The sequence below is a fragment of the Amaranthus tricolor genome, chromosome 14 (genome assembly GCF_026212465.1).
Source record: "Amaranthus tricolor cultivar Red isolate AtriRed21 chromosome 14, ASM2621246v1, whole genome shotgun sequence".
NCBI lineage: Eukaryota > Viridiplantae > Streptophyta > Magnoliopsida > Caryophyllales > Amaranthaceae > Amaranthus > Amaranthus tricolor.
Window position 1 is genome coordinate 17,576,137 of NC_080060.1, and position 22,415 is coordinate 17,598,551.

General features: G+C 32.4%; 1 pseudogene; it reads right to left on the minus strand.

The window, feature by feature from the left end:
• Window positions 1-3,879: 3,879 nt before the first annotated feature.
• Window positions 3,880-19,743, minus strand: LOC130799373 (uncharacterized; annotated as a pseudogene).
• Window positions 19,744-22,415: the final 2,672 nt, after the last annotated feature.

The window sequence follows — 22,415 nt, forward strand, 5'->3', positions numbered from 1 at the left end:
GATTTTTTTTTTATGTTGAATTAGTCGATTGGATATTCTAATGTTTTATGGTAACCCGTTGGGTCAATCCGAACCTACCCGAAACCCAGAGTGATCCGACCTGAAACTGACCTGATCCGAAACTGACCCGACCCGAAAATGACCCGACCGAAATTGATCCGACCCAAAACCCGACCGACCGACCGTTTTCCCAGGTCTAATTTGAATTATAGGAAATGCATGTCCTAGCTGAATTTTTTTAAATATATGACTCTTAAAAAGATTATTATTTTACACATTTTATAATGATTTTTATACAATAAAAACAAAAAATTATATGTCTTTACTAACTAATTATTATATAAGGTGGTTTTTTAGGAGCACTAATGTCATTATCATTGATATTAAAATTCAAATCTGAAACAAATATATAAAAACCTACATGTTATAAAGTAACTATTTTATATATTTCTTTTCTTTCTTTTTAGTTGATATATTTGTAAATGGTTTTTCCTGAGTATAATGTCAATAATTTTGTGTCAATTTCAACATTCATGAATTGTGACCTTGCCACCTTTAATGGTGCATTCACATATAATCTTTATGCGTCACCATGTTCTTTCATCTCTCGTCTATGTAGCTGTTGGATCTTATTTTTTCTTCTCTTTATTTTCAAAAGGTTATGATATATGATTTATGAAGAATTAAAATTTGGACATCCAAGTAGTCATATCAATGATATTTAAAAATTTATTTCTAAGAATATTTCGACTACATTTCATGTAATAGCTAGCTTTGTGATTGTACTATTTGTTGTTGCTATTTTGCCTTGAGTCGCATTTTAAACCTCTAAAAAAATTGTTTAGAGAGAAGGGTGGAATGATGGTGCATGTGTTGCATGGATAGTGTTAGTCGAGATTGAAGTAGTGGCGGACATAGAATTTAAAATATGGAGTTGCGAGCTTAATAAAAGCATCTTATTTCCCATTAACCAGTAAAACATAACTTTTTTTTTTTGAGAAACAAGTAAAACATAACATGAAAGACTACAAAATAAATAAAGAAACTCAACATAATTTTGATACTTTATAACTTAATTAAAATGATGATTTTTATGTTATTCATGAATAACAAGCAATGAAATCATACACAAATACAAATACTAATTCTAATATCATAATTTAAAGCAAATAAAATTGAAATTATCATAATTTAAAGCAAATTAAAATTATGATTTATGAACAAATAATACCAAAATCATACACAAATACATTGATTCTATCATAATTTATAGCAAATTAAAATTCAAACCGAAATCATATCATACTCGAATTCACAATACAATAGTTAATTGAATTCTAAATTCTAGTTCAAGTTAAAATTTTTCTAAATTCTAATTCGATTTCAATAATTTATCTAATATAATGATGGGGGATTAGATTGTGGGGCTGTGGACTGTCGGTAACAATGGTGCAATGGCGGTGATGGTGTCAGCAACAGTAGTTGTGGGCCGGCCACGAGCAAGCAACAAGCCGTCAACAATGGTGCTTGACAGCTTGAGAATTCTGAAACAATGATTGGGAGGAAGAAGAGTCGAAAAATGGGAGAATTAAGGAAACTAATAGTCATTAATTTTCTTCCTTTAATAGTCATTAATTGTAATTGCTTTCTTATAAAGTATTAATTATGTTAAAGTTATAAATTGACAAATGTGAATGTAGTAGCCTAGTGGTATGAAAGTGGGATTAATTATCCATATTTTGACAATAGTGTTGGAAAGTGGAATATTAGTATAATATTATATTTTATATTTTATATTATTGTGATTTAGTTTTCATAAGTTTAATATTTCGTAATATTTTGTTTCCTTATTTTAGTCCTTATTACTTGTATAAATAGAAGTATTATCTCTCATTATTATTTAATACAAACCAAGTATTCAAAACCAAAATCAATCTTTATTTTTGCATTATGATTTTATAAAAGGTGTTAGAGCCGTAAGGTTTTTCTGGACGGAAAAAATCTATCGGTATTTTAACGTTGATCATAATCAACCAAAATCGGTCCAAACAAAAAGCAAATCAAAACAAAACCAATCAAACCAAACCAAATCAAAAACAAAACCCAACCAGGACCATGATTTTCATGGCACATATGGAATAAATGTTCCAACTTTTTCAAAAAATGATCCAAAAACTTGAACAACCAATCCAAATTGAAAAACTAAACTACCAAAATTACACCATCGTGGTGTACTCAAATGAAAACAGAAATCGGTGATCGGGAAAGGCTCAACCATATCACCGTCATTTCTCCATCCACCACAAATCCATAATGGGTCTAGAATGATTGTATGGTGATCTCATGGGTCATCAACAATACCGACCGAGACCTTGTAGAATATTTTCTTGACTACACTACCTCTGCTTAAGATTTATGGACAAGAATCCACTTCATTCTCGGACCAGTTTCGCTACCTCCCGTTGATGATACCATTCAACGTGAGGTCGCGAGGGGGAAAAGTATGGTAGAAAAGACATCATCGGGATTTAATCCCTCAGAAAGTCAAAAACTAGAAAAAACAAACCAAAACCAAGATTTAAAAGAAAAGTCAAAAATTCTCAACAAAGGTACAGGTAATTTGCTAAGTGTTACTGATTCTACTACTACCAGAATTCATGCTGAGTTGAAGGCCGAAAATAGTGAGAAGAAGGGACTTAATTCTAATGAGAGAAACAGAGAAAGAAACAAGAAAAATGAGGGGCAAAAAATACAGGGCAAAAATAGTCGCCACCACCGGAGTTCAGACAGTAGTGGCCGAAATTTTGAGAGCAAATTGGGATGAGTCGTTAACAGTAGAGAATTAATTGGGCAAATCAAATTTCAATTCTCGGGGAAAGTAAGAAAAGTGGTAATTGAGAAAGAATGTGATGTATTTAGGGCAACAGGAAACATTTCATATACTTGCTTTTGTACACACAAAAGATAAAAGCCAAAAATTCAAAAAGAAAATCTACCCAAATTACTCATTCATGACCCACGCCTCAAATCTCCCTCTCAAATCTTACTACATATCCCTTCTTATAAAACCCACAAACCTAAAATCCAAGTCTTTGACCAAATAATAAAATAAATCAACCCGTATTATTTCATGACCTTTTATCTAAATTCGAAAAGTTGAAAATCAATTATGAAAAATTTTCAAAAAAGATTATCAAAATTTCATTTGTAAAATCAAAAAATCGACTAGTGGATTTTCTATTGAAGGCAATTGGCACTAAAGCATTGAAGAATATTTTTGGCAAATTCAGTCCCGGTGATCCCAAGACCAAACTTGAGGGGGAGTGTAGGAAGTGGAATATTAGTATAATATTATATTTTATATTTTATATTATTGTGCTTTAGTTTCCTTAAGTTTAATATTTCGTAATATTTTGTTTTCTTATTTTAGTCCTTATTACTTGTATAAATAGAGGTAGTACCTCTCATTATAATTTAATACAAACCAAGTATTCAAAACCCAAATCAGTCTTTATTTTCGCATTATTATTTTCTACAAATAGAACATAGATTCGAGATTTAGGTATTACTTTCTTGAATTTATTTTTAATGGGGTTGCATATGCAACACCATCACCTAAGCTAGGTGCGCTAATGGATTGAAGTGTTGAGTAGCTTAAAGTAATGGTGTACGCAGAGCCTTGTAGTTTATTTTTGAACTACTATCTATTAGAAATTAGAAATTTAAATGTAAAAAAGTAACAAAAAAGGAAGACAATGTAAAATGAGCTTAAAGTTTCAACAATTGTAAATACCCAATTGGATTAATAATTAATAATCCATCACTTTCGAGAATCGGTGGAAAACACAACAATGATTTTAGTAGACAAGTTACCCAATATTAGGTGGAGATAAAGGACTAAAAATTCTACATAGGATTTGATTATTATGTATCGCAATTTCCTTTTGGAGAAATTAATCCTCCAAAAGCATTAATTCCAAGAGGAAAAGTGTCCAAAACATCGTGACATAAGTAGATAGGTTTCGTAGATTTGGTAATTTGTGTGATTATCATGAGTTGATGTATACATTAACTACTATTATATCCCGAGATTTTGGAAATCATCCCTAAAATATGCATTTTGTCGGCCTTAAGGTTTTACCAATTACCATCAACATTGAAAGTTGAAACTAACAATTCTAATGTAATAAGTTTACAAAAATTGAGATGATAAATAGTTTGTCTATAAATTTTTAAAAGTCCTGAGTGAATATTAAATAAATTTTTTTTAGTGCAAACGTGTATATGTATTTTTTAATAACAATAATAAATTATCGTTTTATTTTTATTAAATAAAGTACTAAATTGTTCAATTGAAATTTTAAAAGCCCTGGAAGAAAAGTGAAAAAAATTACACCTACAAATTTGGATACATGTGAAAATAGCATTGCATTATGTAATTCAAGTTCCATGAGAAACTTTGCCAAGTTAAAGGATTGTGCTTAAATCAATAACTTTATGCCACATGTCAGCCATAGATAATAGTGAGGTGGATGATGAGTAGAATGACTATAAGGGAGAGTGGAAATTAATAGAACCCACATTGTTTCACCCCAAAAGTATCCCATTACTAAAATTAATCTTCAAATTTTCCTTCTACATGGGTTTTTCATAGCAAAATTTGGATAATCCAAATATTAGGTTGCATGCCTAATTTAATTTTATGTTGGAAGTTATGTTCAAGCAAGATTCCAAGTTGAGTTAATTTGATTCAAAATGACGAATCTTATCTATAGGGTTCTAAAGTTCCACCTAACATAGATCACATACATGTTATAACTAATGAGCACATTATGCCAAAGAAATTTGATAAAATTATAGTACAATCACAACTAGAACTTGTTCATAATATGTACTTCGTATATCCATTTAAAATAGCACAATATAATTCAAAAAAGTCTTATATTTGAGTTTAATGGTTTCAAAAAGACAAAAGTAATATACACTAAATTAAAAATATATTTGAATTTAACTAAATACAATTGTAGATATATACACTTATTAAAACTAAATTGAACCTATCATACATGGATGTAGATTTAAGGGACAAAGCATATGCTTTAGCACACAAGTCACACCTAGGTGACCATGTACCTAAGATGTTACCCTACCTCGCCCAACTCCATTGACTCCCAAGAAAATATTCCAGGAAATCGACAAAACGACAAATATCAACAATGTAACATCAATACAAGATAAAGTTAGGCAATTAGTATTAAACACATACTTGGCATCTAAACACTCTTCTTTATAACAAGGTCACATTGGTCTCAATTGGACGGAACGAATGGACATTAACCGTTAATCTACCATTAGTAACACCACGTAATCGAGTTGAGCAACGTATTAAGAATGCTAGAGAAGTTGGTGAAAGGGTTTCAACAGTTGTGCAACATAAACAATGAGAACAGGAGACAAATGAAACCTAATCAGATGCAGTTGATCAACTAAAGGATATGGTAAGAAGACATCTAACTATAGCATATAGTACACTCCCATTTTACGCCAGTTTAAATCAAGAGATTTTTTACCATCTAAATCATCATAATAAAAAAAATTTCGTCCCAAAGAAATCAAAGAGAACTGGTGCACATGACCAGCTCTTCTGAAGTGCAACATTATCACCAAATCAAATTTTAATAGCAACAATTGAACACAAAAAATATTAAGCAGACTACAAGTGATAAGCGTGACACCTTCTGTAAGTAAACAGAATTTGAACAGGAAAATATGTGTTAGTAAACAAGTCAAGAGTTTATCAACAACATTTTCCACCTAACGAAGTTTGTGCGGGTCGGACGTAAAACCAAAAAGATTATTTCCAATGGACCCTTATACAAAATAGCGTTTGCAACTACCTATAGGTAAACAGAAAAATGCTCTCAAGCTCATGTCTATCAGCAGTCCTCAATAGAAATTCAAATACTACATAAAAACTCAGATTCTCTGTTAAAACTTGACCCCATATAGCCAACAACCCCCTGAATCAGTTAGGTCCAAAACTAGATTTAGGTGTAAATCAATTTCTACCTAACTTGTTGCTTAAATACAGCAAAAATCTTCGCTGAAACAAGAGGGGTTAAATCGGCAACATATCACGAAACTCAGAAGACAACAAAAGAGATCAGAGAAAAACGGGTGGAGTTGGGAGGTGGGGGCAACAAAACAATGGACTTCTTCAAAGTTTGATAGGAAATACAATACAGGAACATGCAATTATACATAAGAATATGTAGAAATACAAAGTGATCACAAACTGAAACATCTATAGGCCTTAGAAACATCAAGAAATGTTCAGACGTCTCACAACTGTACAACCATCTGATGTAGAGATTAACTTGACATTTAGCTTTAAGTTACAGAGGTCTAAGATAATGCTTACTTTTCTCGATGATGTTTCTTTCTGAGATTGTCAAAGAGTTGATAAATATCATCAGATGTAACTGCCTCTGATGCATAACTATTTGCCTGCAAAAAGTTTTAAATAAGTAAAAAAATATAATCATTATCTTTTATGATAAGACAATCACAAAAGAAACAACTTTATTCAAGCAGGAGGAAATTGGGCATACAAAGAAATTTTCCATCTCATTTTTCATCTCTGCAATGCCACTCATGATCTCGACTTTCTCTATTTGACCAAGGTTATTGACATGTTTAATGAGGCACCCTCCAGTTTCTGCAGCCTTTCTTCTCTTCTTCGCTTTGCCCTCTTCTCATACTCAGCAATTGAATCATATTTGTCAATTAGAAAACTAACACGCTTCTGTTTGTAGAGGTCTAAACATTTTTCACATCGACACAAAGAGTCCCTCTAGTTCTTTATGAGAAATACAGCCTTGTTCCATTCCACGGTTAGCACTACTTCCCTAAGATCAAGGCCAAGCTGACAAGAGGTACATACATGAGCTACTATCTTGAATGCATTCATTCAGGCTCAAATGTTTTTCCGGCTTTTCTCTGGCAACCGATCCTTCTGCATCAGTTATATTATCAGGCTTGATGTCACCATTGTCACATGATTTCAAGACGTCACAACAAATCTTGCCAGCACTGACACAAGATGGAGCATTTTCTAGTATTCCCTTCCCCTTTTCATCATTGGCGATCACCTCATGCTTCTTAGAAGCTACAAATATGTTTTGGGGATAGAAGGCCAAGAATGAACAAGCTTTTGAGCAATCAGGACATATAAGATCCTCGTACAGCGGCTCTCCATCCTCGTCCACAGGAATCTGAAAAGCAATGCCGACCATACTTCAAACACAGATACATCATAATATTGATAAGTGGGAATAGAAAATCTAATTGAAATACTACATATCAAAAATAAATAAATGATACAACAGGAGTCCTCATAGAAAACTGGTATTAATCCAACAACCCTACTCACTGCACATGTCAGTGTAGTAAAATTCTCCAACAAAACACAGATACAAACACACTCTAAAATAGCCTGAGAAAAATAGGTTTTGGTCGTATAATTATCTTTAGAATCTGATGACACATGCAAGCCTAAGTAACAGAGCAGAAACCTAATGGAGGAGTCCTGTTAAGGAACTGTGATGCAGGATACTAAAAGTAAAAACAATGCATGAGTGATTGTGGTCCTGTTAAAGATACCAGCATTTTGATGATCCAAAATGCATAACATTTGGGAATTAAGCAGGCCTGCCTCCCTTCATCATCGAAATCATCCTAGAACACAAAGAGTTTAAATTGCGAGGGAGATCCAGCAGGCATGTGGCCTAGTATAAGAACTTACAGCATTAAATCATATTACTTCATAAAACAAACATATAAACACAAAAGGAACGTCATTCTTGAGTGTTTGGCAGATTCAATTTGCATTAACTAATTGGTAGCTTTGAAGGTGGAAAAGTTGTTAGTTTCGACACCAGGGAAGACACACATACTAATATGGGTGAGTAATTTTCTTCGAAATTTAAAGAGAGAAACCTGGAATATTACAAAACATGCAGAGAAAGCTAGTTACCTTGAATTCGTTTAAGGATCCTAGCAACAACACGTGTAGTAAGCTAATCAGCTCCTCACATAGACTGGTATGCATTGAACCCTATTTTGGCATAGAGGAGTCTCTTAGGTTAGCAGTAAAAGGTTGTTAAGACTCTAGAAAAGCACTCGTAGCTAGCTCACAGTGTTTGCAGACTTTCTGCTGAAGTTATGGCACTTTTAAAGACTTTTAAGTTTATGATCAAAATGAATAATAAGGCATGTATTCAAGATTTAAAAGTGATACATGTATATACCCCATAAATGTGAATGTATTAATCTCATTTAGGACTTGCCTGGATCGGAGAAACTAAGGGGTATAAAGTAATCCATTAATTTTTTGGGCTAAACTGTCCGGAATAGGAAAAAATAATTAAGAGAGCACTCTTTTCACCCTATTTGAGGGTAAATATTTACCCTACTTCCCTTAAGGGAAATATTTACCTCCTTAGTCAAGAGTTAAGATTTCGGCCTTTATCATTGCTACAGCGCTCGGTGACCCACTACTACCTGAATCGTCAATTTCTTATGTCTTAAAAGTTTGGAAACATCAATTCCAATTTTCCAATTCCAATGAAAATGTACAAACATGGAATTAGTGGATTATGAACAAGAATTGCAAGCTTTGAACAAAAAGGCAATGGAAGTCATGTCCAAAGATGCACCCTATATAAAAACAGAGCTTGAAGACGGCTAAGATAATGAAGCATTCTAGAGATATAGCTTTTTAAAAAAGCATAATGATTGGATTTTAGTTGAGACATTGTTCCCCTACGAAGCAATTTGGATGGGATTTGCCAACAAAGAAGAACTGAAATTCCTGAAAATTCTGCCAAACCAAGTAAAAATTACCCCATCAATTATTTTCTCCTTCAAAATATTCTCCCGTAATTTCCCCCATAATTATTCACCCCCTAATTGGTGCCCTAAATTGTGATAATTTTTTACAAATTTGAACCAAGGAGACTACTTTGGTACATTGCTATCAAGATGACAATAAAACAGCCAAATTCTTGGCGAACAAAAGCACATATTTACCATACTTCAAAATACACCTCTAACTCTAAGATCAAAAGAACATAACAGGAACTTCTTTCGCTCTTTTGATTGCAGGTTACTTATATAGTAATTCCTTTATCCTACATGAACCTAAGCAAGCAATGTGAGGATGCAATAGCATATAAGGGCTCGCTTGGTTACCATGTATTGAATTGTGAATAAATTAGTATGGAAGAATAAGTACTAGAGAACATTTATAAAGGAAACTTAGTGTTTGGTGAATATTCATGAAGGTTTGGCAAATTCACCCCTGGAAATAACATTATAATACGAATGTATGGAGATTCGGCCACTCGATGATTTTATTCGATGATAGCAGGTGGTTGAAGACTTAGAGCTAAAAGAAAAGAGGAGTGAGATAATTATGATGGAGCCACCAACCATAGGAGAAAAAGGAAAGATTTACCCTATGGGCCAAGGGAAATATTTAAACCATATATAGGGTTACTGAGTTACTCCAAAAAAAAAAAACTCACTCTATCCGGGCACCTTAGATTACATAAATTATTTCTTCCTTAAGTTTCCCCCCTAGTTCCCCCAACCCAAGCAACACCTGAAAAGAAATAGAATACAAAAGTGCAAAACTGAAGCAAAATCAAGAAGAATGCAATCCTCGACAAGCAACAACTCTATTAGTGACTGATTAGAACATTATCAGTACCATTTCAAAAGAAGAAAAACTAAGCAATTTTGAACCACAATTCACATAAATATATTTACATTTAAGTTTTTTCCTTAAACCTTGAGAAAAAAATGTGAGGTTTGGATCATATTGTTATCGTTGAAATACGTGCTATTTTAGTATATAACTATCGATACTCAGAGGCATCCTCCACTAGATGAAGAAATAGGATTAACAAAGTTATCTATCTAGAAGTTTAGCCAATCTCTGAGATTGATTAATGGAAAAATAAGACACCAACCTTCTTAATAGACTCAAGACCAAGATGTCCCTAGGAAACCAATCTTCACACACGCAACATTGTACCATCTCTTCCTCCTCTTCAACAGCTGGATCAGGATAAGGACGATTGCAGGTGCAATAAGTACCTTTGAAGTTATGATTGTATATGTTCTTTGCATTTTCTATGTCCTTACTTGGTTAAAACTTATATATGAAGTTGCCAAATTTGGAATTTCCGCAATCACACCTAAAGTTTCTCTTGGTCCATAGCTCCAAAATCTACAAAAACAACAGAATGTGACGTTGTAGTGTATGGACATGAAAGTCACACCTCTAGAGACCAGAAGGTAATTGATGTAAAAGCCAGTACAAAAGAATGATGTACCTAAAACTTAATGTTTGTCAGAGGGTTGTAGGACGGGGTTTTTTATGAGCATAACATATAATCTCAAATAAATCTTTAAAAAATGTCTTAATATCTAGATTCTAGATAACCTTTAAAAATAAGTTCCTCTCCTTAATTCCTTTGGACCTGAGCTCACAAAAGCAAGACAACAAATATGAATTGCACAAGGCAAAGTTCTTTAAAAGTTTATTTATCCTTGATTCAGAAACCTAAGGTAAGATATCTAAAATAAATCCCAAGCATTCGCAGTTCATGCAAGGGTAACACATTAGCAACCAAGTTAAAAGCACAGTTCAAAAATCATACAGAAGAAACTCAAACGAAACGTCTTTTTTCTGGATTAAGACAGTTTAAACCTTCCAAGCCAACACAAATAAGTCTTAAAAGCGTGCCAAAAACGCTAAACAAGCTAAAACATGGTAAATCTACTTATTTCAAATAATAATAGTTGACACAAGATGCCAAAGACGGCATCTCAAAGAGAAAGGGGCACATAATTTAATTTAGTATATGCAAATATTCAATGATTTTGTGAGATTGTATAGATTAAGTAGTTTACAGCTCGATACCAAATCACCCCCTTTCGTTATTTGCATTCATTTTGTTGCATGAACACATGAAGCAAATTAATTTTTCACGGCATATTTCACTTATATGTATATTAGTTTCAAAGTACATTAATTTGGGGCACTGTTCCATGGTAAACATCACAATATTGATGCTTTTCAATGAAAATTTTCAGCTACGAATTACTTGGCATTTGAAAATGAATAGTCTTACAACTAGAACTAAACTAAGGCATTGACATAATTTCATGAATGCAAATGATAAAATAATGCAAATCAAATTGCTCGTATAATGTCATTTTGGGTGTGAAAACTAAACAAATACATTGTTTAGATCACATACACCCAAGCCAAATATGTATTTTCAAGCAACAATAACTTGGTCCATAAACCAACTAATCAACAATAAAAGGTTACAAAAACATTTGACAAGGAAGATTGCCCTATACTTTGACTCCCTCTTGAGTTTTGGAAGATCACAAATAAATAAATAAAAACTTGCTTTAAGACCCAAATTCTGTTAGCTCTAAGTCACTCACATCGATACACCCCTTCCATGGCTTATCTTTATATAATAAACATTAACACTAGATTTTACAAACTCTGATACAAATATAAACTTGATTCCCAAGCTCATAAGAGACCAACAAAGAATATAACACATGTTACAACATATATGAAGTTTATTTGGTTAAACACTCCTAGTTATATTAGGAAAGCCATACCAAGATAACTTGCTTGGCTTATCCTACTTAATTTCAATTATTAACTTTGGTGACATTTTGTTTACTCGAGATAAACTAGCTTGATGTTTATGCATTGCATCAATTTGGGCTATGCTTATTTCAAAGGTAAAATGCTCAATATATGATTATACATGTGAGCAAGATTTATCCAGCTAGGCCACAACCTATGTCTGATATGGACGTCTTGAATTTCCAAGTGGGTTTCGCTATTATATACATCAAACTTTCACCATGATAACCACATTTATATCTAAGCAAATTCCATAAGCCATGTTATTGTTTTTAACTTTGCGGACAACCCAAAATTAGTCAAACAAAACCACAAAATATTGTTAAAAACACACTTTGAAAAACTTCTTTCGTCAATGGAAAGATGATAAATTACCTCATGACCTTCATGGCAAGACAAGCTACATGCGGTGCAAAATCCAGCATTTCCTTCCGGAGTCCATGTCAAACATGAAAATATTGCTTGCCTTTTTAGATAACCATTCGAGTAGGTACACTCATTTCCATCATCACCACCTAGAACCATTTCAGCTTCCTACAACACAAGTTAATCACATAGAATTGAGATAACTTTCATTTCCACAATATATTAAGCATATGCCATTAGATACCCATGGTGGTTTGACTATTTAATGAGTAAAAATTCGAGACATGAACGCATAAAAGTCGAGGTTTCCGAGCTAGTTTTCTATCAAAACATAAACAAGTCAAAGAAATAACTAGGAGGGGGTACCTATAATATAACTCACTCCCACAACAAGATTGTGTATCCTTAAGAACCAAAGAGGTTCACTCTATGCAGCTATGTAGGAGACAACCACCAATCAACAAAAGGAAAATGAAAGTGGGACACAACACAAAGTATATAGTGAGCCAATAAAGTAGAAATGTCTAGGAATAGGATGTTGTAACCATGAGAAAATTAAGTAAGAAGGAAAGCCTACATATTTTAACAATTACCATAAAACACTATTAGTCAAACTAAATCCTTTAGGATGAGTATTTGGCATTGTTGTGCTAATGGTAGACAATAAAACACCATATGAGTACTTGAATGCATAAACAAGGCTTTAACTTGAAAAGTCAAGGGGATTCAAATGCATGTTACTTTTAATACCAAACAACCCCTTGAAAACTTATCCCTTAAAAAGTACACACTTAACATCATCAAAGTAAAGTATGTTTTCTTTGATCATTCTCTTCTTTATTTAAACTTTTCAAACAACCAATAAAAATTTTGACATTTCATATAAATTATGTCTTCAACTCTCAACAACTAAGCTTCAACTCTCAACAACTAAGTTTTTGATCAAAAATTTGTCCACATCACACCTTCAACACCCCAACAACTTAGTTTTAATTGCATCCCACACTTTTAAAAGAAAAGTAAAGAGAATTCATATCAAAACTTCACACTTGCACATAATTCTCTAAAAGTTATGTTAATTGAAGTTTGCTATGTCTTCAACTGTCTCAACTCTCAACTCTACATTTATGTGCCTAAATATTGGATGTTGAAACGTAATTTATGGATAAATGTAGTAGAAAAACTAAAATATTAAAAATTGGTTAAAAATATCTATGTTAGATTTGGTGAAATGAATGTACAAGTTATATGTGATTAATTATTTAGAATTTGTATATTGTCCAATTGACACATTTGAAGGAGTTCGTGTTGGGCTTACTGGATCCTTGGCGATTCAAGCAAAAAATGGGTCTTGGTGGTCCCTAGAAGTAATTGACCAATATGGTCAAAGTCCTAATGTTCAAGATGGTCCAAGTGGTCAAGGTGAGGTCCAAGTCCAGAAAAATGCAAGGGAATTATTTTTGTCCAAGTCCTTCTTTAATCCTATGCACGGTTTTGGTCCAATAATTTTTACAAGGGGTTGCACTTCACTTAGTGTAATTAACCTTGTTGAAAGCATCAAGTAATTGGGGGTTCTTCAAGCTTCAATACACGTGTGAATTAATGTCGGTTACAAGGAATAAATTCCAAACAGTTTTGGAATTCAAAGGGGCGTGTTTTAAGGAGATTTAAAGATGGTTTTCAATCTCATTTAAAGCTGCAGTTTTGGAATACAAAGGGGTATGTTTTAAGGAGATTTAAAGCTGGTTTTTAATCTCATTTAAAGCGGCGGTTTTGGAATTCAAGGGGCAGCTTGTTTTTAATCTCATTTAAAGCGGCGGTTTTGGAATTCAAGGGGCAGCTTTGAATGACGGTATTGAACAGTTTTTGAGAGATTAATTGCTGAACATTTATCCTAGTTTTAAGCTTTGTTTAATTAGTCTTAAGTGTGTGTAATGGAGATTAATGTGGACATTGATTAGCCACTTAATCCTCTTTTATTTTGTTGTCTTTTTATTTTCTTTTGTTGAATTTATTTAGGCAAGTGAAAGGTTGTAAGAATGCTATATATAGCATACTTTGATGAATGAAAAAGATATCCAGAAATTTGCCAAAAAAACTTGTGTTTTGTTTATTGAATTTGACTTGTGTTTAGTCAATTTTAATTGTCCAAATTTGAGTGTTCCAAATTTGAAGAGTAGTAATTTTGGTGAGAGTTCCCAAAGTTAAGACTTGTAGTTTGTGATTTGGTGAGAGTTCCCTTATCTAAACTACCCCAAGCAATAGAGTGAGAGTTCCTCTTTGCTATACCTTTAGCTTAGGGTGAGAGTTCCCCTAACTAATCTGATCATACAAAAAAAATATACCAAAAAACGTGTGACCCCTTTAATTTATCATTTTGTAACAAGGTTTCTCATCTTGTTTACACATCATTTGGCGCGTCAGGTAGGGGGAGTTTTTCTAAACACTTCCAAAGGGGTCGAATACCTACATATCATGGGAGAGAATCAAGATTTGAGGGTAGCTTTGGAAGCTCTAAATCGTTCCATTGCTAGTCAAGAAAGATTGGCCGAAACTAATGCCAATCTACAAGGGAATCTTGCTGCCTTAATGGCAAGACTCTTGAAGGAGCAAGATAGGAGAGATCAAGATGAAGAACCTCCACCTAGGAGGGAGGATAGGAGTCTCAAAGTAGACGTCCCTTCCTTTGATGGGTCACTTGATCCAGAGAAGTACCTGGAGTGGGAGAAATCATTGGAAAGGTACTTTAAGTACAAGGATATTCAAGAAGAAGTGCAGAAATATAAGATAGCCAAGGTGAAACTGAAGGGCTATGGTGACAGTTGGTTGCAAGGAGAACAAAGGGCACGTACCCTTAGGGGTAAAGCTCCCATATCAACTTGGAACAAGTTAAAGAAACGGATGAGAGACCGTTTTATTCCTCACAATTATAAGCAAAGCCAATATGTGAAGTGGAGCACTTTACAACAAAATGGCGATTCAGTGGAAGACTACATCAAAGAGTTTGATAGGCTTGCCATTGTGTGTGAAGTAACTGAAAATGAAGAACTCAAAATGGGGCGTTTTGTAGCTGGGTTGGATCAAGAGTTGCAAGACAAGCTTGAAGGTTACACTAACCTTACTTTTGTGGAAGCTTGTAAACTTGTGACCAAGTTTGATGCTAGGAGGAAAAAGAAGAAAACGTCTACCACTACTCCAGTGGTGCGCAAACCACCCTTCACCTTGAAGGAGGGTTCTTCCTTTAGCAAGTCAAATGAATCACCTAAGAAAGACAAGAAAGACTTCAAACTTAGCGACATTGTCTGTTACAAGTGTGGAGGTAGAGGACATTTCAAAAAGGATTGTCCTAATTCAAAGGCCTTAACCATGCAAGAGGTTAGGCTCATAGCCACCCAAAACATAAATTGGGAGGAATTTGAAACTGAAGAAGAGGAGACTGAAAGTCCTAAGGAAGAGGATGGGGAAGATGATTGCTTTCCGGAGATGGAGGACAACACCAATTTAGTGGTTAGAAGGGCATTGCAAGCACGTGTGGAGGAGCCCTTGGCACCACAAAGGCAACACATTTTCATCACCAAATTTTCAGGTGATGGCGTGAAGGTGGATCCTAGCAAGATTGAAGCAATTCAATCATGGCCTAGTCCTAAAACACTCACGGAGGTCTGTTCTTTTCATGGACTGGCTTCTTTCTATAGAAGGTTTATCAAGAATTTTAGCACACTCATGGCTCCTATAACTGAGTGTACTAAAAAGGGGGCGTTCGAGTGGACTCCACAAGCTCAAAAGGCCTTTGAAGAAGTGAAGGAAAAAATGTGCAACACTCCTATTCTTGCACTTCCAGATTTTTCCAAGCCGTTTGAGGTTGAATGTGATGCAAGTGGGAAGGGAATTGGAGCAGTGTTGATTCAAGAAGGGCGTCCAATTGCATATTTTAGTGAAAAGTTGAGTCAAGGAAAGTTGAATTATTCCACGTATGATAGAGTTCTATGCCATGGTGAGAGCTCTAGATCATTGGTCACATTATTTGAGGCCACAGCCGTTTATCTTGCATTCTGATCATGAGTCCTTGAGATTTATTCATGTACAAAAGAAGTTGAATTCAAGACATGCTAAGTGGGTTGAATTTCTGCAAACCTTTAACTTTTCCTCTAAGTACAAAAGTGGAAAAGCTAATGTTGTTGCGGATGCCTTATCTAGGAGGCATAATTTTCTTGGAGTTGTTGAAGCAAAGGTCCTTGGTTTTGATTTGATCAAAGAGTACTACAAGGAAGATGGTGATTTTAATGACGTCATGGAGAAATGTGTTCATGGAGTTTATGATTTATTTTCCTTACATGATGGTTTTCTTTTCAAGGGAAATAGATTATGCATTCCTAAGTGTCCAATTAGAAGTTTGTTGATTCATGAAGTTCATGGAGGAGGTCTGGCTGGTCACGTTGGGATTCAAAAGACAATGGAGCTTCTTCAAGCTCACTTTTATTGGCCAAAGATGTCAGCCACGGTTCATCATGTGGTTAGTCGTTGCTCTACTTGTCAAAGGGCAAAGATGGTGTTCCATAAGAGTCTTTACAAGCCTTTGCCAGTTCCCGAGAGACCTTGAGAAGATATTAGTATGGATTTTATTGTAGTTTTACCTAGAACTCAAAGGGGTAAAGATTCAATAATGGTGGTTGTTGATAGGTTCTCAAAAATGGCTCACTTCATTCCATGTCATAAAACTGAAGATGCCATGAAAGTGGCTAAGCTATATTTTGAGGAAGTGGTTCGTTTTCATGGGGTGCCATGCACCATTGTGTCTGATCGTGATACAAAGTTCCTTAGTCATTTTTGGAAATCAATATGGCGCCTAATGGGAACAAAGTTACTGTTTTCTACTTCACACCATCCACAAACCGATGGTCAAACCGAAGTGGTGAATAGAGTGCTTGGTTCTTTGCTTAGGACCTTAGTTAATAAGAGTACTAAGGAATGGGATGTCAAGCTAGCTCATGCCGAGTTTGCTTACAATAGGACTCCTAGAGCTACTACAAAGTACTCTCCTTTTGAAGTAGTCTATGGTGTCAATCCTTATGTTCCTATTGATCTTATAGCTTTGCCACAAGATAAGTTCATTCATGGTGGTGCTAAGGAACAAGCCGAGTTCATGTTAAAGGTTCACAAGGAAGTTAGGAAGAATATTGAGAAAGCAAATGAAGTCTACAAAAAGCAAGCCAACAAAAGAGTGAAAAACGTGAAGCAGTTTGATGTTGGTGACTTAGTGTGGATTTACATGAGAAAAGAGAGGTTTCCTAGCAAAAGAAAGAACAAGTTAATGCCAAGAGCCGAGGGTCCATTTGAGATCGTGGGAAAGGTCAATGACAATGCATACAAGGTTGATTTGGGAGGCCAATATAGTGTCTCAAGTACATTCAACATTGGTGACCTTGCTCCTTACTTTGATGATGACGAATTGAGGGCAATTCCTTTTGAAGAAGAGGAGGATGACCAATATGGTCAAAGTCCTAATGTTCAAGATGGTCCAAGTGGTCAAGGTGAGGTCCAAGTCCAGAACAATGCAAGGGAATTATTTTTGTCCAAGTCCTTCTTTAATCCTATGCACGGTTTTGGTCCAATAATTTTTACAAGGGGTTGCACTTCACTTAGTGTAATTAACCTTGTTGAAAGCATCAAGTAATTGGGGGTTTTTCAAGCTTCAATACACGTGTGAATTAATGTCGGTTACAAGGAATAAATTCCAAACAGTTTTGGAATTCAAAGGGGCGTGTTTTAAGGAGATTTAAAGATGGTTTTCAATCTCATTTAAAGCTGCAGTTTTGGAATACAAAGGGGTATGTCTTAAGGAGATTTAAAGCTAGTTTTTAATCTCATTTAAAGCGGCAGTTTTGGAATTCAAGGGGCAGCTTGTTTTTAATCTCATTTAAAGCGGCGGTTTTGGAATTCAAGGGGCAGCTTTGAATGACGGTATTGAACAGTTTTTGAGAGATTAATTGCTGAACATTTATCCTAGTTTTAAGCTTTGTTTAATTAGTCTTAAGTGTGTGTAATGGAGATTAATGTGGACATTGATTAGCCACTTAATCCTCTTTTATTTTGTTGTCTTTTTATTTTCTTTTGTTGAATTTATTTAGGCAAGTGAAAGGTTGTAAGAATGCTATATATAGCATACTTTGATGAATGAAAAAGATATCTAGAAATTTGCCAAAAAAACTTGTGTTTTGTTTATTGAATTTGACTTGTGTTTAGTCAATTTTAATTGTCCAAATTTGAGTGTTCCAAATTTGAAGAGTAGTAATTTTGGTGAGAGTTCCCAAAGTTAAGACTTGTAGTTTGTGATTTGGTGAGAGTTCCCTTATCTAAACTACCCCAAGCAATAGAGTGAGAGTTCCTCTTTGCTATACCTTTAGCTTAGGGTGAGAGTTCCCCTAACTAATCTGATTATACAAAAAAAATATACCAAAAAACGTGTGACCCCTTTAATTTATCATTTTGTAACAAGGTTTCTCATCTTGTTTACACATCAGTAATTCAATATTATTTGGGTTCATTACCTATTTTGTGTACACCCGAATTTCTGTCATAGAACTCCTACGAAATGAAGAGGTCCCATGACTAAAACCATGTGCAAGTATCCAGTTTTTCGGATACCTAAAAATGCGATCCGGGTCGGATCCGGATACCTGCTTTTATTAGAATGTTTATTTTTGTCTTTTTTCGTTTAATCTTATGTTTGTTTATCTCTATTTTTATTTAGAATATTTTTTTATATAAAATTCAAATACTAGCTCTATAAAATATTTAACTTAATTAGTCATAGAAGGTAATTAAGAAAATTAAGGAAGAATGTTATTGGTCATTGGTTTAAGTAAGACCAATCATAAAATTCAACTACTAACTTTCTAAAAGTACTAAACCCAAGGCTAGCTTAAGAGATACCATCATCATTTTATTTACGAAAAAAATTTTAAAAATAAATAAATAATAAAAAAAATCGAATACCGAATATCCGGTTTCCAAAAATATGTGACCTGGATCCGGATCCGGTATTAAAATCGAATACCCGATCCGAATTATCCGGTTTTGGAAACTGGATACCGGATATTTCGGATCGGATTTTAAAACACCCCTATGTGCGAGTGTCCTACTCATTTGGTCATGTGAGACTGTCACGACGGATGCGTACTTAGGTAAAATGGAGCCCGAGCTTCAAAGTCCAAAAGCATTAAACATTGCAATGTAAATGGAAAATGCTAGTGACTTTTATAACAAATCTCCTCCTAAAACCTAATGCGAACATATTTAGGCAAAACATGGAATATTTGTGAACAACTTTAAGGAAATGATCCTCATATCTGGTTATCAAATTTTAAATTTTTAAATTTCGCTACATATTCAACACATATCAAGCAAAACACTTCACAATCTGATTCCTCGGCAAATCAAATCAAACAAGAAACAAATTTGAAAAATTACAAAACCCTAAGAAAATCAGCAAAGTGATGGAGAAAAACTAAAGACAAAAAGATAGAAGGGGAATATACCAGCTTGTGTTCTTCAAGGTCATCCGGATACTCATTGAGTGTGCAAGTTTGCCTTTCATCGTCATCTTTGAACACTTCGTCCACTTTTGTTGGATATTTTTAAGAGAAATTGAGGAAAAAACTCGTGGGAAAGAAAAACAATCAAGTACTAAACTTATGACAGAGAGGTTTAGAATGTAGAATTAAAGACTGGAATAGAGAGAAGAAATGAGTGAAAAGAACGAAGAAATAGGGCATGGCTAGGGTTTAATAATACCCGATTTTTATTTGTCGCCACCCTTTTCATTTTATCGCCACCCCTTCGAATGAACTTACGAATTTGACCCTGGAATTTAAAAATTTACAAATTTGTCATTGTAGTTAATAATAACTTTTCATTTTCAATTTTTTTTAATTTTTTTTTAATTTTTATTTATATTATTATTGTTATTATTATTATTATTATTATTGTTATTATAATTATTATTATTATTATTATTATTATTATTATTATTATTATTATTATTATTATTACTATTATTATTTAAATAAAGTAACTTAAAAAATAAATTAATTAAACAAAAGAAATTTTATAAGTCGAGATACAAAAAAAACTTAAAAAAAAAAAAAACAGTCGCACAAAACGTGCGACTCGACCGTGCGACTAGGTTTTTTTTTTTTAATAAAATTTTTTTTTTAAAAAAAATTTTATTATTATTGTTATTATAATTATTATTATTTTTGATATTATTATTACTATTATTATTATTGTGGTTTTTATTATTATTATTATTAAATTATTATTTTTGTTTTAATTATTATATTTAATTTATATTTTTAAATGTTATTATTATTATTATTATTATTATTATTATTATTATTATTATTATTATTATTATTATTACTATTATTATTATTATTATTATTATTATTATTATTATTATTTAAATAAAAGTAGCTTAAAAAATAAACTAATTAAACAAAAGAAATTTTATAAATCGAAATTCAAAAAAAAAAATTTAAAAAAAAAAAAAACCAGTCGCACAGAACGTGCGACTCGACCGTTTTGTGCGACTGGTTTTTTTTTTTTTAATTTTTTTTAAAAAAAATTTTATTATTATTGTTATTATAATTATTATTATTTTTGTTATTATTATTATTATTATTATGATTATTATTATTATTATTATTATTATTATTATTATTATTATTATTATTATTATTATTATTATTATTATTATTATTGTGGTTGTTATTATTATTTTTTTTTTGTTTTAATTATTATATTTAATTTATATTTTTAAATGTTATTATTATTATTATTATTATTATTATTATTATTATTATTATTATTATTATTATTATAAAAGTAACTTAAAAAATGAATTAATTAAACAAAAGAAATTTTATAAGTTGAAATTTTTTTAAAAAAAATAATAATAATTTAAAAAAAAAAAAAAAAAAAAAAAAAAACAGTCGCACAGAACGTGCGACTCGACCGTGCAACTCAACCTAGGTCGATTCGCACGTTTTGTGCGACTGGTTTTTTTTTTTTTTTAAAAAAATTTTATTTTTTATTTTTTTAAAAATTTTTATTATTATTGTTGTTATAATTATTATTATTTTTGTTATTATTATTATTATTATTATTATTATTATTATTATTATTATTATTATTATTGTGGTTTAATAATAATAATAATAATAATAACAAAAATAATAATAATTATAATAACAATAATAATATAAATAAAAAAAATTAAAAAAAAATGAAAATGAAAAGTTATTAACTCCAATGGCACATTTGTAAATTTTTAAAGTTAAGGGGCAAATTCGTAATTTCATTAGGAGAGGGGTGGCGATAAAATGAAAAGGGTGGCAACAAATAGTAATGCCCTAATAATATATATACATGAAGAACCGCAAGAACATTTCCCGCCTGATCTTTTCTTTGGTTAATCGATTTGGGGAATTTGGATATTCAATTGTTAAACTTCGCCATCTTTTTTATTTTATTGTCACCCCAAATGAAATTACGAATTTGCTTTTGAATTTTCAAAAAATTACGATTTTGCCACTCGACTTAAAATTTCCTACATATACCACAATCTCATTAAAAATTTTCTGATCACACTTAAAACACAAACTTACAAAAGCAAATTTTTGGAGCAAAAACTAAGAAGTTCAATCTGCAAACAATTAATCGAGGTAATTTTTCTTTCGAATCTTATTATTTAAAAAAAAAAATTAAACGAGTCGCACAAATCTGGGAGACCAGACCCCGGTCCAGTCACAAAAAAAATCGCGGCTGGACCCCGGTTCAGTCGCACAAAATTGTGCGACTGAACCGGGGTCCAGCAGCGGTTTTTTCTACGACTGGACCGGGGTCTGGTCGCCCAGATCTGTGCAACTCGTTTAATTTTTTTTTTCCCTTTTTCTGTGAATAATTATTATTATTTTTAATTATATTATTATTGTTATTATTATTATTATTACTGTTATTAATTTTTTTTTTTATTATTATTGTTATTATTGTTGTTGTGATTGTTATTATTTTTATTATTAAATTTCTATTTTTGTTTTAAATATTAATTTGTTATTTTAAATATGTTTGTTATAATTATTATTATTAATTTTTTTATATTCTTTTGAATATTATTTTTATTATTATTGTTAGTGATGTTGTTGTTGTTATTGTTAATGTTATTAAATTTTTCTTTGATTTTATTTTTAATTATTGTTTTTGTTATTAGTGTTATAATTATTGTTAGTGTTTGTGTTATTATTAT